Below are 19,422 nucleotides of genomic sequence, written 5' to 3'. Positions count from 1 at the left end.
CATTTGGCTTAAAAAATGCGCCTGCTACTTTCCAACAAATGATTAATATAGTCCTCATTAATCAAATTGGGAGAAATGTAGAGGCGTACATTGATGACATGATAGTCAAATCCAAGCTACAGACGGATCACCTTGTTGACCTCCGAGAGACCTTCACCACACTCAGGCGGCAGAAGGTCATGCTCAATCCCAAGCATTATGTCTTTGGTGTTGAGTCTGGGAAGTTTCTCGGATTTTTAATTGATCAAAGGGGGATAGAGGCCAATCTAGATAAGATACAGGCGGTCATTGACATGAAGTCACCCCGCACTATCAAAGAAGCTCAGAAGTTAATAGGTTGTCTGGCAGCATTGGGGATATTTTTCAGCCGATCAAGTGACAAGTGCCTCTATTTCTTCCAAGCTATCAAAAAGAAGACTAGGTTTGAATGGGGGGATGATGCTGAGGCAGCCTTTCAGAAGTTGAAAGAACACTTGCACTCTTTGCCAAGGCTTGTTAGTCCTCTGCCCAAAGAAACGTTTTACATGTATTTAGCCGTCTCAGATCATGCCCTTAATGGCATCCAGCTCCCGATCTATTTCATCAGCCATGTTCTTCGAAATGCTGAACTATGGTACCCAATGGTTTAAAAATTTGACATGGCTCTTTTCATGGCAACCAAGAAGTAGAAGCCTTACTTTTTGGCACATCCGGTTGCGGTCTACAAAGACCAACCCCTCAAGCGGCCAATGACAACCTTGGAGTCATCCGGTAGGATGCTCAAATGGGCTATTGAGATGCAAAGTCTTGAAACCTCTTTCGAACCAAGGAAGGCATTGAAGGGACATGCGTTTGCCGACATCATTGTCTAAATGACAAGGCCAGCTGAGTCGGAGAATCTTGACCATGTTCGGAAAGTGTATGTAGACGGGAGCTCTACTATGAACGGTTGTGGTGCAGGGGTTATATGTCAGTCCCCTAAAGAAGACAAGTATGAATATGCACTACAGTTCAAGTTTCAAGCCTCAAATAACGAGGGGGAATATGAAGCCCTGCTAGCTGGTATCCGCAAGTGCAAGGCAGCAGGGGCAAGAAAAATTGACGCCTGCTCTGATTCACAATTGGTTGTTAGCCAGTACCATGGTGACTATGAGGCCACCCATTCGACCATGTTAAAATATTTGTAGGCAATCAAAGCTGAAGCAACACTAGTAGAAAAAATGAAAGAGGCACACCCCCTTTAGCACCGGTTCTTGAAAATCGGTGCCAAAATAAATGGGCGGGATTGAAAAAATCAGTTTTGGCACCTGTTCCAACCAAAATCGGTGCCAATCATTTAATTAGCACCGGTTCAAACCGGTGCCAACTTATTAAAAAAAAACCGGGCTCCAGCTTTTCTTTCTTTCCCCCCCCCTTTTTTCCATCTTCTGTTTTCCCTAGCTCTTGTTTTTGCCTTCTCTTACTTCCACCATCCCGAATTTTCACCTTCTCCATTGAAGTGGTTTACGAGCTTTCTCACTCCATTGAAGCAGCACCTCCTTCTCTCTCCATATCTCTGGCCTCCATTGAACTCGTGCTCTATATTCTCCATTGAAGCCGATTCTGAGCTTCCTCACCTCCATTGAAGCAGCTTCGAGGTAATACGGTCTTCTTAATCTACTGAATTCCTTTGCAATCTAGGGTTTGTCGTTGATTTGGTTTTCAATTTCATAATTTTAGGGTTCTGGTTTTATTTCTATTTTTTGTCGAACAAAATAAGTAGGAGAAGGAGATAGTAGGTCCTACTTACCACCACTCACCCTTCGTCGGCCACCCTCCGTTCCCCTCAGTCGTCCTTCGTGCATCGGCCACCGACCACCAGGTAATGGTTTTTCCTTTTTTTCGTTTTTAAAAAAACATTGCCTAACCCTTAGCAATGTTTATGTAGATTTCATGAATTTGTATAAGAGGTACCAATAACATGCACTGAAGAAGATTTAATGTTTTTTTTGGATTTATGTAAATGTAGGTTGTTTAAGAAAGTAGATATGGTTGCTCTCATATGATATACTCAATTACATTCTGGGTTCTTTCCGACTTTTGATTTTTCTGGGATTGTTGTTGAATTCTTCTTGATTCGATCATTTTATCCAATTTTGCACCAAATTTGATAAATTTTGAAGAGGGGTTTGATTATTTAATTCCGGGTATATATTTAGCTGGATTGCAATTGATTGGATCTGGATTAGGCCTGGGTTTCATTGAAATTAATCGTTTTGGATCCGATTTTGGGGAAAACAGCGCCATCCCATGGCGTTGTTTCGTCGATTCTTTTATTGGAAGCCACCTGATCGGCTTCTTGAAATTTCAGAGCAAGTTTTAGGTTAATTTTATGAATTTAATGTTGGTTCATTATTTGTGCAATTGGTTATAAATTTCTGGGTTTGTTTGAATTATGGGTTTTGTTTAATGGGTTGGTTTTGATTTTTTGTTATAATGTGTGTAAGTGTTGAATTTTGTTGATCATTGAGCTTGAAGTGCTTCAATTTATGCTGAGTTTAATGCAATATGTGGGGTTGTATTTTCAATTAGGTCCCTTTCAACAACCTAAGAAGAAAAGACAAGGTAATTTGTTATGAGTTCTGTTCTGTTTTCTAATTATGGTTCTGTTTTCTAGCTGATTTGTGCAATGTATTTTCAATTAGGTCCTTTTCGTGATCCAAGTAGAGCACTCAAGTATAAAAAGTTGTGAAGCATTCAACCCGAAAAGCTCAAGGTTAATATTCCTCCAACATTAGGAGTTGTTGTGGGTGAGCGTGCAAATCAACTTGTTGTTGAGTGTGCTGATTGGGTGAAGGAGATTTGCCCCCTTAATGTTCCTAAATGGAGTGATATGCCTGAAGGGATTTTAGATCGATTATATGCAAGGATTAAGGTATATAATCTAGCAAATCACTCTTTCGATAAAATTGATATGCATACACAATAGAAAACAGAAAGTCAGAAAGGTTTTGTCTTGAATATGAATTAACTCGACTTGCCACAAAATCCAAAAGCTAGAATATGCTGAATAGAATGTTGCCTTGTCGAAGTATATGCTTATTTTCTGGTCTTTTGAAATTACTACTATTGTTTGTTTTTTGGAAGTTCCATGTTTATTCTTCCCCTTGCTGCTTCGTACCAATAAATGCCTTGTATATACAATAACTACCATATTCTAAAGCTAATCTGGCTAAAGCTAATCTGGCTCATGTCCTGGCATGTAGGTGCCGATAAATATTCATACTGAGGAGTGTTACTCTATGTTTGGTCTTTGCTACTCATTGGTGGATTGGTCTTTGCTACTCATTGGTGGATGATTTTTGGTTATTGCAATAACCCAGTAGATGTATTATTAATATTACAAAGGTCGGTTTGCTGTTTGTTTTCATCAATAATGAATTATTTGTTATTTGATTATTCCCATCATGTGTGTTGATGTTTGTTTTTATTATTTGTTTTTGGTGGATCACCGTTCTGTAAGATTGCTCAGTTTTGTTTTCCTTGTAGGTGTGTCAATATCTGAAGTCATGGTCCCAACGGCATATGTTGCTAAAAATGAGCGTGAATACTGGTAAGCTGTTTGCATTATGACTATTTCAGTCCAAGAAGGATTTAACCCGGGTATTGTGGCGATGCTAAGGTTGGGTATGGTGATGAGTTTGATGATGATGAGGTAAAGGATGTCTCTTGATAATTTTTCTGCATTTTCATGATAATTTGACCCTAATTATATGTACCGCACAAAGTATTATCTGAGCTCAAATTTATCAAGTGTTTGTTGATGGAGGATTGTGTGTTGCTTATTGATAAATTGTTGCCAGCAACTGTGATTTGTTGCTGGCCAGGGGATGTATGATTGTGATATGTTGTTGTTGCAATTGACGTTGGTGTGTGGCATGAGTTTCTTGGATTATGTGATATTACTCTGTGGCCTTAGATTGTAATTCATTTTGTGAATTCTTTGTGTTGATCGTTTGAATGGTTGTGATTGTTTGATTGTAATTCATTAATGATGCATCTATATGCTTAGCCAAAGCTGCATTCCATGCAAGCCCTAACTATGTATTACGTCTGGTACCTTTTTGCCCTTTCGTAAGGCATATGTAAGGTTAAAGCTTTCTTAGTCCATTTAGCTGACACACAAAGGTGTGTGTTGTCTGTTCATGCTATCTCACACTACCCTAAGCTATTATAGTTGAAATCCCTACTCTGAGAGGAATTGCATTGGGAGGAACCTAGAAGGTGGAAAGATCCAGGGTAGGCCAGTTGATTTTATTGGTCTTTCCCTTAAACCATAGACTTTCATTATAGCAGGCATTGCCATAGTTCTTTTAAACTAGGGTTAGTTTACTACCGCAACCCTCTTGCTTTTACTTTTGCTTTTGCTTCCTCATTATTTCTGTATTTTTTGGTTTTACATTTGAATTTTTCCAGCTTAATGTGATATTGAAATACCGTTTGGCCATGGGGACTGGATATAGAGATTTCTCAGGCCCTCTGGATAGTTCATTCAGTCCCTGTTGAAAATAATGACACCACTGGAGTTTTAAGATGACACAATTTAACAATTGATCTTCCATTACAGCATGTGTGAGAAACATACCATTAACAGTGTTTCTAAAAAGGAATGGATTCACATGAAGTGAACACATAGTCACTGTTTACAACATTAGTATAACATGATAATAAGCACATGGAAACCCAATTAATATTTCCTTACCAAAAAAAAACTGCAAGGAAATTCCTATAAATGTTCCATGTGAAAATCAACAACTAAGTAGCTTCTATGGAAACTTAGCACCTAATTTATGGATGTGTAGTCGGTCACATCACATTACAGTTGTGGTTACTAGCTTACTACTTGGAAAAACCAGGAATGGGAAAAGGTATGGCACTTAAGAGAGCCTGACATATATATTTTAGAGATTTAGGGATAAAATTGGTTAGGGGATAAATGAGTCAATTTCAGATTCAAACGAATAAATTAATGTCCAAAAGCTCCTACCATCGCAACAAATGACCAACACTAAAAAATATTGGGGATAAATGGACTTTTTTTATTAATAGTATTGAACTTTAGAATTAGAGACCAGATAGGGCTCTTCATAGTTTCTCCTCACATGTAATGCTCACAAATGATAAGACGGACATCTACTTATTTGTGCATTGTCTGTTTGGTAAATTTTTTTTAAATGAGCTCTTTGAGGTTATGGAGTGCGTAAACCCAACATTTGTTGATGAAATTTCTATTATTTTAAGTCCTTGTGCGTATATATGATGGTTGACTTGTATCCTTTATGCGCTCTATAGTTGGAAATCTTTTTCTTTGCGTGTGTATCGTTGGGACTGTAAGATTTTTCCTCTCCAACCTAGCTAGTTGGTTAATTTGTCTGGTTTAAATTTCGAGTCTTTTGACTGGAACTCCCATACAATCATTCAAAAAAAAATAGTAGTTACAAGTTGAGGCGAGCTTGTTAATCTAGTATATCACTTAAGCTAACTAAACTCTGAAACTTATCCTACTTATGTGTGACTACCTTGTGTTTGTGATTCTATTTGTAACTCAATTATGCTATATTGCTATATCATTATTAAAAGGAACTAGGATTTTTTGTTAACTTTCACACAGCTGGTAGAGTTTAATCAATTCCAACAGTGTCTGATGTGCTAATTCTATGTCAAATTGGTTCTCTTAATGCCTTAATGTAATTAAGCAATTGCTAATTTATTTGGGTTTTTTTTAAAAAAAAAATCCTTTTCAGATAATGCATTGACATTAAAAAGTACCGCAAATGAAGGTTGAACTAGATATTGGATAGGGGTCGCGCAAACGCACGCCCCCTCTATCACAAATTATGATGTACACTCTTCCTCTTGGGAAGTTGTTAAGCAGGCACCCCCTCCTCCTAATGTGCAATGGAGACCACCCGCCTAGGCCATGAGTCTTCTAGGTCACCCATTGACCCCGTCCAAGTAAGTAATTTGTATGTTCACAATCAGTTTTATTATATAGTCATCTTTCTCGTACGCCCCTTGTTAATTAATTGATGTGGGACAGTATGACCTTACAAAACTGACTTTCATAAATATACTAGTGTTGTCTGGTTGTTATCTAGATTTTCCCTGGTTTCCCTTTCATTCACTAGTGTATTCCTCGTGTTGAAATTGTGTCCAAATCACTGCAACCTTTTCACGTTTATCCACTTTTTCGAATTTTAAGTCCTCTATTGCAAGCTTCACTGAATGAATTTTCCTGGTAAATGGCTTCTGGAATTCTAAATAACCAGCACCACACTCATGGAACCATTTGCCTTCACAACACTGCTCGTTATTGTTGACGGTTACTGTGTACAAGTTCTGCTTTGTACTCATTAGTCACTTCTTGCTTCTTCTGCTGTGCAGGACTTGGTTTGTTTCTTCTGGCTATTTGTATGATTTATGCAGGTAGTTGGAATTATGTAATGGGGGGGGGGGGTAGAATCTTGTGCTGGGTGAGAACTACACTGACGAGAAATTTTTGTACATCATTCTAATTGCATTTCTTTATTTATTAGGTGTAATGATCATGGAGAACCACTCCCTCCTGATGATCAAAAATATGTTATTGACAAAATGTGCTGAACTACCATCCTGATAAACGGCTAAAATTGGGGCTGAAGTTGATTTTATTATGCTAAGCTATACATAGCTCTTGCTATTGAAATCCTTTTTTATTTTTTTAATGAAATCTAAATAACTTCTAAAATCTTTTCATATTGCTATATGCAGGTTAAAAAGCATAGCAACTTCTAAGAAAGTCGTTGCTTTTATGTCGTTTTAATGGATGGGCATAATGTGGACTTCTCATACATCAAGTGCTTGGAGACTTATGGTAAGGGAAAGTACCAATCAATTGCTGAGTCCTTCATATCCAAGTATTTTAGAAGGCCTCGTTCGGGAGGTAATCCCTCACCTGCAAGTCCCTCGCCTGCAAGCCCCCCACCACCAAGTCTAAAAGTAGATTGAAATTAGTTAAAGTAATTAAGATAATTCTAATAGTAGATTGCAATTAGTTAAATTAGATAAGATATTTCTAAAAATAGACTGAAACGAGATCCACCTTCTCTGCTTCCAGTTTAGGTTCAGTTATAAGAAATTTTGGTGCTTTTGGGTTAAATTCTCACTCTTCTTTAATGTCCACATCAGCTTGCTGCATCTCAAAAATCTTTTTAATTTGTTGCAGCTGTCCAAGAGCTCTAGTTGCTATCAAATCCTCTTTCATGGGAAATGTGTTTTCTGGCCTCTTGTATATTGATTCTGATGATGACAGGTGCAATTGCTGATGTTCCCTGTGGTATTGGTCTGATCTTATGTCTTGGACTTGTTGATGCTTTTTGCATATACCCGATTGTGTATAACGTGTTTGGAAATTGTTTTTATGTGTTTATTGTCACATCCTCATGATATTCTCCATTGTCCAACCCACCATATGTCCCTATGAACTCAGTTATAGTAATTGTAACATCAAACTTGTGAGGGTACAAATTGATTCCAGCAGCCTTTTGTGCATCCAGGAAATTCACCTTGTTCTCGTAGTATACAACGGGAAAGGAAACAGAGAGACTTATAAAATCAAGCTGCCTAGATGTCTAGATACCAATTTGGCTCTATGCTAAAGCTTTTATATTTCCCCATTTCTATCACATCTACCAAGAATTCCTTGAACTACAGGCCCTGACTTCTGTAGTGTTTGCCTTGCTGGTCATTGGATTTTAATTAAGGCACTAATATCTCTTGCATGCGCTCTGTCTTACTAGTAAACCAGAGTTATTTGTTCTTGTATTGTGATGAAATTGCTTCGTGTTCACAGGATCAAGAAGGCAAGGAAGCTACTACTGTAGACGAGACTTTTCTTAGAGCTCTGGAATACGGGCTTCCTCCATTTGCAGGTTGGGGGCTAGGCGTGGACAGACTTGTCATGCTGCTTACCGGCTCAAAGAACATAAAAGAGGTTATCTTGTTCCCTCTCTCGAACAAACACTACAAGAATAGGCCGATTTTCGACGGACTGTTTCCGACGGACACATAATTCCGTCGGAAACACCGGGAATTCCGACGGAATTAATTTCCCTCGAAAACTTCTAACGGATTTTCGACGGAAAAAATTCCTTTGGAATATATGGTACTTCCGACGGAATATTCCATCGGAAACTTAACTTTCCGGCGGAATTAAAATCCGTCGGAAATACCATATATTCCGACGGATTAAAAATCCGTCGGAATATTCCGACGGAATATTCCGTCGGAATCTAATTTAAAAAAAAAATGAAACCCTAATCCTCTTCACCGCCTCTTGATTCTCCTTCTTCCCTTCTCTTTCTCTCTCCTCTCCTATTCTCTTCTCCTTCCTCTCTTCTCTTTCCTCTTCTCCCTCCTCATCCTCCTTCTCCCTCCCCTATCTCTTCTCTGTTCGCTCCTTCTCACCCAAACCGACACCAACTACAACAACAACTCCTTCTCCCTCCACCACCGACGTCCTCTCGTTTTCCTTCTCACCCAAGAACCACCACCACCGACACCACCAACAACAACTTGATCTCCCTCCTCGTCGTCCTTCTCACCCAAAACCACAAATATTGACCCTAATAACACAACAAATTTGCAAAAAAACAAAGGTTTAATGTCAAAATTCGACCATGAAAACTCTAGATCTAGAGTTTTCTCGGTCGAATTTGACCTTATAAACCCAATTTCGGCGTTTTTTTTGTCAAATTAAGGTATGTTTCTCTTTTTTTTCTTCTTAATTTTGATTTTAATTAAGTTGTTGATTTTTCTGATTTTTTGGAAATATATGTTGGTGAATTATGGATTTTTTTTTATGTTTGTTTTTGTGTTTTCGGTGGTTGTTTTGGGTGGTGAGGTGGGTTTCGGTGGTGGTGAGGTGGGTTTTGGTGGTGGTGAGGTGGGTTTCGGTGGTTAGGTGGGTTGCGATTTGGTTGTGTACGGTAGTGGGTTTGGATGTGGGTTGGTGGTGGTGTGTGAAGGTGGGATAGGTGGTGGTGTACGGTGGTGGGCTAGTGGGTTTGGGTGTGGGTGGTTTCGGTGGTGTTGTGTGGTGGTGCGTGAGGGTGGTAGGGGTGGTGCGTGAGGGTGGTTAGGGGGCAGGGGGCAGGGGCAGGGGCAGGGGGCAGAGGGTAAGGGGTAGCGGGCAGGGGCTGGGGCTGGGGCAGGGGGTAGGGGGCAGGGGCCAGGGGTTGGTAGGGGTGGTGCGTGAGGGTGGTTAGGGGGCAGGTGCAAGGGACAGAGGGTGGGGTGGGCTGCTCTGTTTTTTTTTTATTAACTTTTCCGATGGAATTTTCCGTCGGAATATATCATTTCCGACTGAAAATTCCATCGGAATGTACCTCTTCCGACGGAAAATTCCGTCGGAAACCTACCCACCTCCGATGGAAATTTCCGTCGAAAATTTGCGACGGAATTTCAAACAAAGTCAAAAACAGCGCCGACAGAATTAGATCCGTCGGAAAATCCGTCGGAATAACGCCTCCGTCGAATTTCCGACAAAGGCTGTTACGACAGACTAACTCCGACGGAATTCCGTCGGAAAGCCTGATTCCGACGGAATTTGCTATGTTTCCGACGGAATTTTTCCGTCGGAATCCAACTGTTTTCTTGTAGTGAAAAAGCGAAAGAGGGGAGACAAGATAGCTCATTAGGAAAATTGAGATGCAATAGCAATCAAGACAGTGGGCTAGTGTTTTTTTTTTTTTTAAGTTTTTTAAAGTGTAATATTACAAGTTATTGAAGAAAATATATGTGTTTTATGTATATTATGATTATATATAAGTATTTGGTACAATTTAAGTGAAAAAAATGCAAAAAAAATAAATAAAATAAAATAATTTTTTGGGCATTTTTGGCACCGGTTCTTATTTTTGGAAAAGAACCGGTGCCAAAAGTTTTTTTTAATTTTTTTGGGGACTTTTGGCACCGATTCTAAGTCAAAATCGATGCCTAAAGAGGGGTTTTTCGCACCGGTTCCTGCTATGAACCGGTGCCAATAGTATTGAAAATGAAAAAAAAAAATCGCGACATGGTAGTTGGCACCGGTCACCGCTTAACCGGTGCCAAAGCATGTAGTTGGCACCGAATAACTGGTGCCAAATCATGTAGTTAGCACCGGTTAACCGGTGCTAAATGCTTTAGTTGGCACCAATTTGAACCGGTGCCAAATTTTCATGGATCTGACATCCCTCAAATCCCCAACGATTCAAAATCGGTGCCAAAGGGGGGGTTTGAATCGGTGCCTTTTTACCTTTTTTGTCTAGTGCAGGCACACTAATCAATTTCACTTAAGTCAGGTGCCCAAATCAGAGAAAAATCAAGCGGATGCTCTATCTAAATTGGCTTCATCCGCCTCATGTGATACGCCTCGATCAATTTTCTGGGAAGTAATGGAAAAGCGAAGTATTGAAGAAGATCCCATTGGGGTACTGAATTGAAGCTCAACCTGGATGGATGGCATCCGGGCCTATCTGCTAGACGGCACTCTACTGGATACATATCCAGAGATGGCCACCATGAAGAAACGTGCGGCCAACTTTGAGATCCGAAATGGAGAACTCTTCAAGAAGGGTTTTCTAAGCCTCTGTTGAAGTATGTCACCCCTGAAAAGGGGTAAGAAATTCTAGAGGAATTGCATTCGGGCTACTGCGCCTCTCACATAGGCGACAAGGCACTAGCGGGTAGGGCCAAGCGGCAAGGTTACTTTTGGCCCACTCTTGAGGAAGACGCCATGGAGATGGTGAAGAAGTGTAATAAGTGTCAAAGATTTGGCAAACTCATACACCGTCAGGCCACTTATCTAACGGCCATCCATAGCCCAGTACCGTTCACCAAATGGGGCAAGGACATTCTGGGTCCATATACGCCTGCACCAGGCGGACGGCGCTATATTCTAGTTGCCATTGATTACTTCACCAAGTGGGTAGAAGCCGAGGCGGTCAAAGGCATTAAGACAACAGATGTTATCTCCTTCATCTAGAAAAATATCATCAGCCGGTTTGGGGTACCTATGCCTATGGTCTTTGACAATGGCCCTCAATTTAAGACGCCTACCCTCAAGAATTGGTTGGGAGACCAAGGGGTCTCTCATTGCTTTGCATCAGTCGACCGTCCCCAAGAAAACGGCCAGGTAGAAGCCTTCAACAAGCTAATCTCATACGTCATTAAAAAGAAAATTGAAAGAGCTGGTGGTCTATGGGAAGATGAGTTGCCTCATGTCCTTTGGGCCATCAAAACAACAGCAAAAGGGGCAACCGGTGAAACCCCATTTCTCATGGCATACGACGCAGAAGTTGTCTTGCCCATTGAACACTATGAGCCGACTCTTCGAGTCATGCTGTATGACGAAGAGGTTAATTGGGAAGCCATGTGGCTAGCACTGTACACACTCCTGGAATGCAGGGGCAATGCCGCCCTGCGTCATGAGGTTTACCGTCTAAGAATGACAAGAGCCTAAAACAAAAGAGTACACAAGCGACCCTTGAAAGTTGAGGCTTTGTGTTACGGAAAATGGAGGCAACCGGTATGGCCAATGAGCAAGGAAAGTTGACTCCCAATTGGGAAGGCCCCTACCGGATTTATGAAGAAGTGAGAGGCGGCACCTACCGCCTAGAAACTCCAAACTATAGGCAGCTAGCCAGAACTTGGAATGTAGATTACTTAAAAAAGTACTACTTATAAGACTTGTAAACTTTTGTAAATAAAAAACTTATCAATGAAAAAGTTGCTTTTTATTTTCAGCTATAATGCTTCAACTATATACATCTCCTGATAGGCGGTCGCACACCTAGCAAAAATAACCTAACTATTCCTCCTAATTATGTAGCAGGGTAAGTACGGATCGAATCCCAAGAGACTAAGGTTCACTTAAATTATCTAGACTCAAATAATCACTAAGCAACAGACAAATCAATGGTGGAATAAACTAGGAACTACTATACGAAAAACTAGAATTAATCAAAGGAATATAATGAATCAATAAACTAAAACATCCAAGATCAAGTATCACCACAATTACGATCGATGCAATTATCTATCTACCCCTAGTATACAAATCCAATTAACACGGGGAAAAGCAAACCCTAATCAATACCAAGGACCTCTCTCGAGTATCAATGGCTTCCCTAACCACAATCAAGCCTATTCTCATGGAATCATGCAAATTAGAGACATTAAACACTTTGCTTCACTTCCCAATTATCAATTCAACTACTCTCGTGATGAATTTCAAACCCTAAAATTGATCTACTCAAATCCGTTAAAACCCAACTCTTGTTGTGATTAGAACAATGGAATAATAACAACACTAATTATCTCTAATCTAGTATTGGCATAACCACAATCAATTTAGCATAAATAATTGCAATTGTCATTAGAGAATTTAAAGAATCAATTCATGCATCAATCACAATTGGGCTACCCTAGATCTTGGAATATAAAAACTACTCACACATATTGAAATAAGCAATAGTAAAAATAATCAAAGAAAACATAATTAAGAAATAAGGGATGAAAGGAAAATACCAAATCTTGAAATAAATGGAAATTGCAAAAGTAGAACTTCAATTTTGAATTACAAAAGCAACGTAAAAGTTTTAGAGAAAACTAGGTCTAATAAAGAATGCTAGATCCCCAAATATAATAAAGTTCGGGGTATTTATACTCCCAACAAAAAGATAAGGAAACGTAAGAAAATTCAGTGCATAACCCTCCTAAAGAGGCACGGACGTGCCTCACTTCGAGTAAGGTTTTTCTTGTCTTCTGGACTCTAGGCACGAACGTGTCTATATAAGGCACGGACGTGCCTCATATGCAAATTCGAAGTCAGCAGGGGCACGGACATGCCTCACTTCCAGAGAGTTTTCTTCAGTTTCTGAGGCCTAGGAACGGACGTGCCTATACTGGGCACGGACGTGCCTAGCTTCCAGATTACTTCTTCTTTCTTTCTTCAATAATACATGGGCGTGCCTCTCTTAAACATGGCCGTGCTTGACTTCAAAAATGCCTAAATGAATCGTTCTTCGACCAACGAGCTTCGTGAAAGTCCATGGGCCTCGGTTTAGTCTCATGACTTCATAAAAATCTCCATATTTGCTTCGTTAATCCTGAAATACATCAAAAACAAAGAAACTACCCATAAAAGTATCGAATCATCGAAACTAAACCAAATCAAACCAAAATGGACTAAAATACTAAGCAAGACTAATAAAAACAACTAAAAAGAAGACAACAAACATGCACAAAACACGGCTTATCATCTCCCAATGGGAATACCGTCTGTAAAATGTGCGGAAGACCTTATTAAAACCCATCGTCTGCTCCAACATGAGTAGACATCCGGTGACACCCATCCGGGTGAATTCGTCGCAGAGAGCATCTCCCATCTGGGTGGTACATTGCTCTATAAACTTAAAAAACAAACGGCCCTACCGATTGTCTAGATTAAGATAAGCTCGCAGCTGTTTGAATTGAACTATCTAATGAGACCTAGATAGCTAGAGATTACCGCATGTTCTATAACAACCGGTAGCCGGCTATTATTTCATTTAGATAATAGAACTCACTTTTTTTTTTGCACCATTAAGACGCCTCTTATTACTCAGGGGCAATACAGACGGCTAAATTTGAAAATATAAGCTAAGTCATAAACTTAGCAGCTAAACATTGATCGTTTTAAAACAACTTGATATGGCCAATGGTCGTCTGCTACTTAATGTTTACCCGTCTGCTCCAACAAGAGCAAGACATCTGGCGACGTCCATCCGTGTGAATTCGTCGTTTTTGCTTCCACTCTTAAAGTGGAACACAGGGGTTACAGCCGTTTAAAAGTCGTTTGATGAGAATAAAATTTTACACAAGTTAAAGGACACAACCGGAGCTTACCCCATCATTCTTGGCCTCCAGCAGGGCCCTCTTCTTCTCATCAAGTTGATCCATCCGGATCTGGGCTGCTGACCTGGCAAGCGTCCTTGCAGAGTCCACCATTTTTAGAGCTTTTTCTGCAAAAGGGAACCAGTTGGTTAAATACAAAATAAATCACAAAACCTTAGAGGCGGCATCAAAGTGTCAGTTAGATGGTCAACATATGTCTCTCAAACATGGTACTAAGACCACAGGCGGAGAGGAAAGCCTCGTCTTTGAGCCAATCCGGATGGGGTACCCAATTCTTGGGTACAATTATTTCAGTTTCGTCTTCCAGAGGCATGCTGGTTGTCTTGAAAAACTCTGGCTCTATTATCAGTGACCAAGCCTCCTCAGGGATATGAGGAAAGGCGCATTTCTTCCCCAAGAGAGCCAGCTTCTTATTATACCGGCGAAGGAGATGGTTTTGACGTCTGGATGAGGAGGAAACCAAGTAGTTATTGCTCTTCAAGATGCTCCACTTAGACGGTTTATCCAGCATCATTATGTACTCCGGATACGTGGTCAAAGTATACCACGCCCTCCAGCCGCCTAGGGCACGGCTTAAGTAGTGCATGTGTGCAAACGCCTCCCAACTGGGCGTTAAGTTCTGCATCTTGCAGGCGGCGATATAGCAAAGGATGTTCACCCAGAAATTAGGTGTGAGTTTCCATACGCCAATCTCATAGCCCCTTAAGATGGCTTTGATTGCGTCATGAAGGGGGAAACGGAGGCCGGCTTTGATTGCCACCTCATAACAACCGAAATAATTGTCGGCATGTTCAATATCGTCCTCCCAAACGGCTGTCGCCTCAAAAGGCGGCACAATTATTTCCCACCTATCCCCCATTGGGCATTTATCTACAAAGGCGGGAAAGCTTGCTTCCAGGATGATTCTATCCCTGGCGTACATATGCGCCTCCGTTGGGTTGTTCATAGATGGCCATTGGGAAACCTCACCCTCCTCACTGTCGGCATCCGCCTGTAGTGAGCTCGACGCCTCTGAGTCAGATCGTTGGACGGCCTCATCGCCGTCTCCTTAATCAGAATCTTCCAAAATGTCGTCACTCAGAGTGCTAGGTACACCCGGAGGATAGTCATATTCTCTATCAGCCGGCGCCTCAGCTGAGCCGTCTGACCTATAATCTGGGTCAAGTGTCGTCCGCATCGTCCAAGCCATATTGTCTTGCACATGCACAGAGACGCTCGGATTCGGAGAAGAGAAAGGGTGGTCCAAACAGCCATAGACGACACCCCCAGTCCTAGACTCAACCGTACCAGGAAATTTCCTACGGATTTAAATTCCGTTGGAAAGTATTTATTTTCCAACGGATTACCCTCGAAAGCTAAATATTATCTGAGGGAATTAAATTATGTCGGAATTTTCGACGGAAACCCATATCCGTCGAAAAGTTCCGACGGAATATAAATCCATCGGAAATTTCGTTTTTTTCCGACGGATTTTTGTGTCCGTCGGAACACATCCGTCGGAAATGGACATTATTCTAGTAGTGGGTGAATCCATTATTCAATGCAATATATACAAACGGTAAAAACCTTGAAAGATCTAGGAAAAGGAGAGACGGTTACCTTGTTGATTGCTTAAATAAAGAAGTCTCAATCAGTGACCAGCTGTGACAAACAGAAAAAGTAGACGGAAATTTTGTGAAGGTAAACACAGACGGTTATCAGAGTCTCTCTCTTGGGACGTCTGTAATGCATACGGATCGAAAACAAGTGGCAATAAACAAATTCTCTCAAAGACAAAGATTCTCTATCTGAAAATTTTCGTGAATATGCGAAATGAGGGGATGAAAACCCTATTTATAGAAGGGTAAATTCAGGGGCATCCGCGTAATTTCCCGTAGAAGGTGAACAATTTTCACCAAAGCCAAAGTAACAAGTGTCATAGGCGCCACGTGGCATGCCACGTCACACCTATGAGGGGCAAATGTTTTGGGTAAAAATACCCAGGCACTTGGCCCAATAAGGGGTGATACGTGTCACCTTAAGAGAGGTTCAAAATGAACCTCTCCTCAGCTGACACGTGGCACACCCAATCAGTGGGAAAAAGACGGTCTTCAGGGCCCTATTCCCGAAAAAAGCCGCAAAACGGCGCAGCCCATCAGTCCTAGGTTTCTGTAACCTAAGACGAGGGCACAAATTCCAATGACCCTATAAATAGGGAGATTTACCACTTTAAAAAAGACATATTTTTTCAATTATTCAATGATTGCAAAATCAATTCTCTCGAAAACAGAGAAAAACACTTGATCTCGGAATCCGAGAAGATCCCATTTTACTTTCCGCACCTTTTTACATTCTCTGTACACGTCTAACTTGATCGTCAAAGGCGGAACTCCACCCAACCGGAGTCTCCGTTATTTTGCAAGTACAAGCGCTCGAAATTCAGACTTAGTGACCTAACTCTCCCGAGGGACACAGAAAACCCCAAAACAATTGATATTCGGAATCAAGGTATGTTTAGGTGGCTAGATTCCTTTGAAATTGATTGGATTGAATAAGTATGTTTTACATGATTTTTTTGATGATTGAATTAAATTGAATTGGATTATAATTTATGAAATAAAAGCATTTTTTAAAAAAAAAAATGGTTTGATAAATAAATTGGAGGATTGATTTTATATCATGTTTTGAATGATTAAAATTATTTATCATTTTTGAAAAAGGTTTGATTCTGAAAGCATGTTTGCAAAGGAGTTTTGAATTATGTTGGAATCTTGAAACTGGAAAAGGATTTATTGAATTTTTATTATTAAAGCTTTATAAGCATGTTGATAGTAATCCCACTATGTGGATTTGATTGAAAAGACTTTGGACTTTGTATGACCGAGTCTTTCCTCAAGAATAGCCTTGAAATAGTAGGAGACTAGCTTGGGGGGTGTGCACACTTGGTTGAGGAATTGGTTTTCAAAAGAGGAAATGGTTTTCAGAAGAGGAATTGGTTTTATAAATCGTTTTATCGAATTATTGAATTATTGGAATTGGTTTTGAATCATGAGTTTTGGAATTTTATTATTGGAATTGGTTTTGGATTTTGAGTTTGGAATTATTGGATTAACATTGGAATTGGCTTTAAAAGCATGTTTGCAAATAAATTGAATTTGCTTATCTTGCACTTATCGTACTTAGCATGTTTTGCTAATCCGTATATCCTATTTGTTTTGGTTCGCCCTGTTTACCTTAATGCTAAGCAGTGTTGACTATTTTCAGATGGAGTTAATATTTGAGCATATGGGAGTCCCGGGATGTTCTTCACCTAGATTAGGAATGTTGGTCTTTGTTTATTTATGAGTACTCTTGACAATGGTTACTATTTATAGTTATTATTAATAAATAAAGAGTTTGAGTAGTTTCCGCTGCAGAGTATTGGTTAGTAGCTTTGGTAGCCTTGCGTAATCACGCGACGGTAATACGTCTAAATCTATCTCTACGGCATAATTATACGTATTATACTGATATTTCCATAGAGGGAGATTTGGGGGTGTTACACTCCTCTATTAAGGTTTTCAGTTTCAGCATTCATCATAACCTCATCATATCCTCCCCTATCCTTGTGCAATCTCCTCCAGGAACCCCCTTTGCGTATCTTACCCCCTGCACTAGGAACAGTAATAGGAGAGCCTCCTTCTGCTACTTGACTCTGCTGATTTAAGTTACTCACTGTATCATTCATCTCTTCAATTGCACCCCCTAAGCCAGCGTTCGACATAAGGCCATCAATAAGAATTTGTTTCTCACCATCCGCTACATCACCAATCCCTTTGGGCCTCAACACCACTTTCTTACTCTTCTCATCAGTGACAAGAACAAGTCTTGCTTTACGATCACAGGGCTTACTTGCAGACATTGGTGACTCTGGGGACTAAAATTGTAGTTTTCTAGCAGCACTAACTGGTCCCAAACTTATTGTAGCAGGAGTTGAAAAACCACTCGAGCTTCTCAATGATTTAAGCTTATCACTCCACAATCTCTCCTTCTCTCTCGTAGCAAAGACTTCTGAGAGATTTTAACAGGCGAAGCTCGAAGCCATGTCCCATATCTAAACACCACTGCCTCCTCTGCTCCAGCATTGTCATCCTTGTTAAGACATTCCTTCTATATGTGATCAATTCTGCCACAAACAAAGCAGAAAACAGCCAGTCGTTCGTACTTCACATCAATCCACTTCGGTTCTGGACCGCCTGCAGTGAAAATGCCTCGTCTTAAAGGCTTATTAACATCAACCAGAATTTTGATTCGCATAAATTCGCACCATCCCAGAGGATCTGATTCGTCCAGTTCAAGAAAGTCCTCTAGAAAATCACCAATATTGCGCATAACAGAGGGAATTCTCTTGTTGAAAGGAACGTCAAGAAATCGAACCCATATAGGTGAGTGCGAAAAAACAATTTCCGAGGGTTGCTCCTCACCTCCAATCTCCTTGAGAAGTAGAAATTTTACATCAAAGAACCAAGGCCTCCCCTTCATAATTTGATTCTTGTCTGCTTCATTGAAGAATTGGAAAATAAACATATTCGGTTCCACCATTCGTATTGCTACATTATCGTTCAATCGCCAAACTGTCATTAGGGTTTTTTTCATCTCTTCCACATTGAAAGCTTTCACCGTCCAAAGTTTCCCGACCAACGCTAATTTTATTTGTAAAATGGGTTCATCTTGACAACCCTCCTCACTATTTTCGCCAATTACAGTAGTTTCTTCCTCCGTCAATTGGAGCTTTTCCCAAGATTTGATGAGATCAGACTCCATGACGCAAGAAATCAATCGAGAAAAGGTACAAAAACACTACGGAAATCAAACTGACTTTAAGAAAACGACAAACCCTAGAAAAGGACCACTCATCCTAGAGAGGGACTACTAATTAGATTTAGTTATTATGATAGTTTTCAACGCTAATTAACAACAATACCACATGATCTTGACCAAATTACTAATAATATTACTAATCATTCAAATTATAAAGTAATTATTAAATTAAGTAAGAGTTTAGAGTTTGGATAAATGATTTAAGTAGGAAAAAAAAATTGCTTATCGGATCGGATCAGGTAACCGTTAATTTTAAAATAATACCTAATAATCATACCCGATAACAAATTATCAGATCGGGTACCCAAATCGTTATGGTTTTCAGATCGAATACTCTAATTTTCGGATCGGTTTCGGGTTTTCGGTTTTTTGGATAATTTTGCTCAGCCTTAGAAACCGGGGAAGGTGTGTAGTGTAGTTATGTATTTGTGAGGAAGTCTTCCTAATACATCATAGTTAGACACAAGCAAATACATAACAATGACAATTTTGTAAATAATGATATTTTGAGAGTTCTACTGAGAGGTAATATAGTACAGTACTACTGAACATTCTCAGTTGTACTATACATGCTTCTAGTAGTATTAAAAACACTCTTAGTAATACTTAAAAAAAGCATCTCAGTAGTACTATTAGGACTTCCAGTAT

At 40.0% G+C, this 19,422-nt stretch overlaps 1 long non-coding RNA gene across 4 annotated transcripts; it reads left to right on the top strand.

Annotated features, from left to right (window-relative positions):
• Positions 1-1,219: 1,219 nt before the first annotated feature.
• LOC110710356 lies at positions 1,220-7,326 on the top strand. Of its 4 annotated transcripts, none has more exons than XR_002509153.1 (9): positions 1,220-1,616; positions 1,742-1,840; positions 2,551-2,583; positions 2,664-2,893; positions 3,225-3,366; positions 3,508-3,673; positions 5,763-5,973; positions 6,769-6,940; positions 7,223-7,326. It is a non-coding gene; the product is annotated as an uncharacterized LOC110710356 (long non-coding RNA). The 4 variants fall into 4 exon arrangements; XR_002509154.1 differs by having other exon boundaries at positions 1,699-1,840; positions 6,769-6,871; XR_002509152.1 differs by having other exon boundaries at positions 1,699-1,840.
• Positions 7,327-19,422: the final 12,096 nt, after the last annotated feature.

Source organism: Chenopodium quinoa, unplaced genomic scaffold (assembly GCF_001683475.1).
Source record: "Chenopodium quinoa cultivar QQ74 unplaced genomic scaffold, ASM168347v1, whole genome shotgun sequence".
NCBI lineage: Eukaryota > Viridiplantae > Streptophyta > Magnoliopsida > Caryophyllales > Amaranthaceae > Chenopodium > Chenopodium quinoa.
This window is presented reverse-complemented; position numbering and strand designations above follow the sequence as displayed.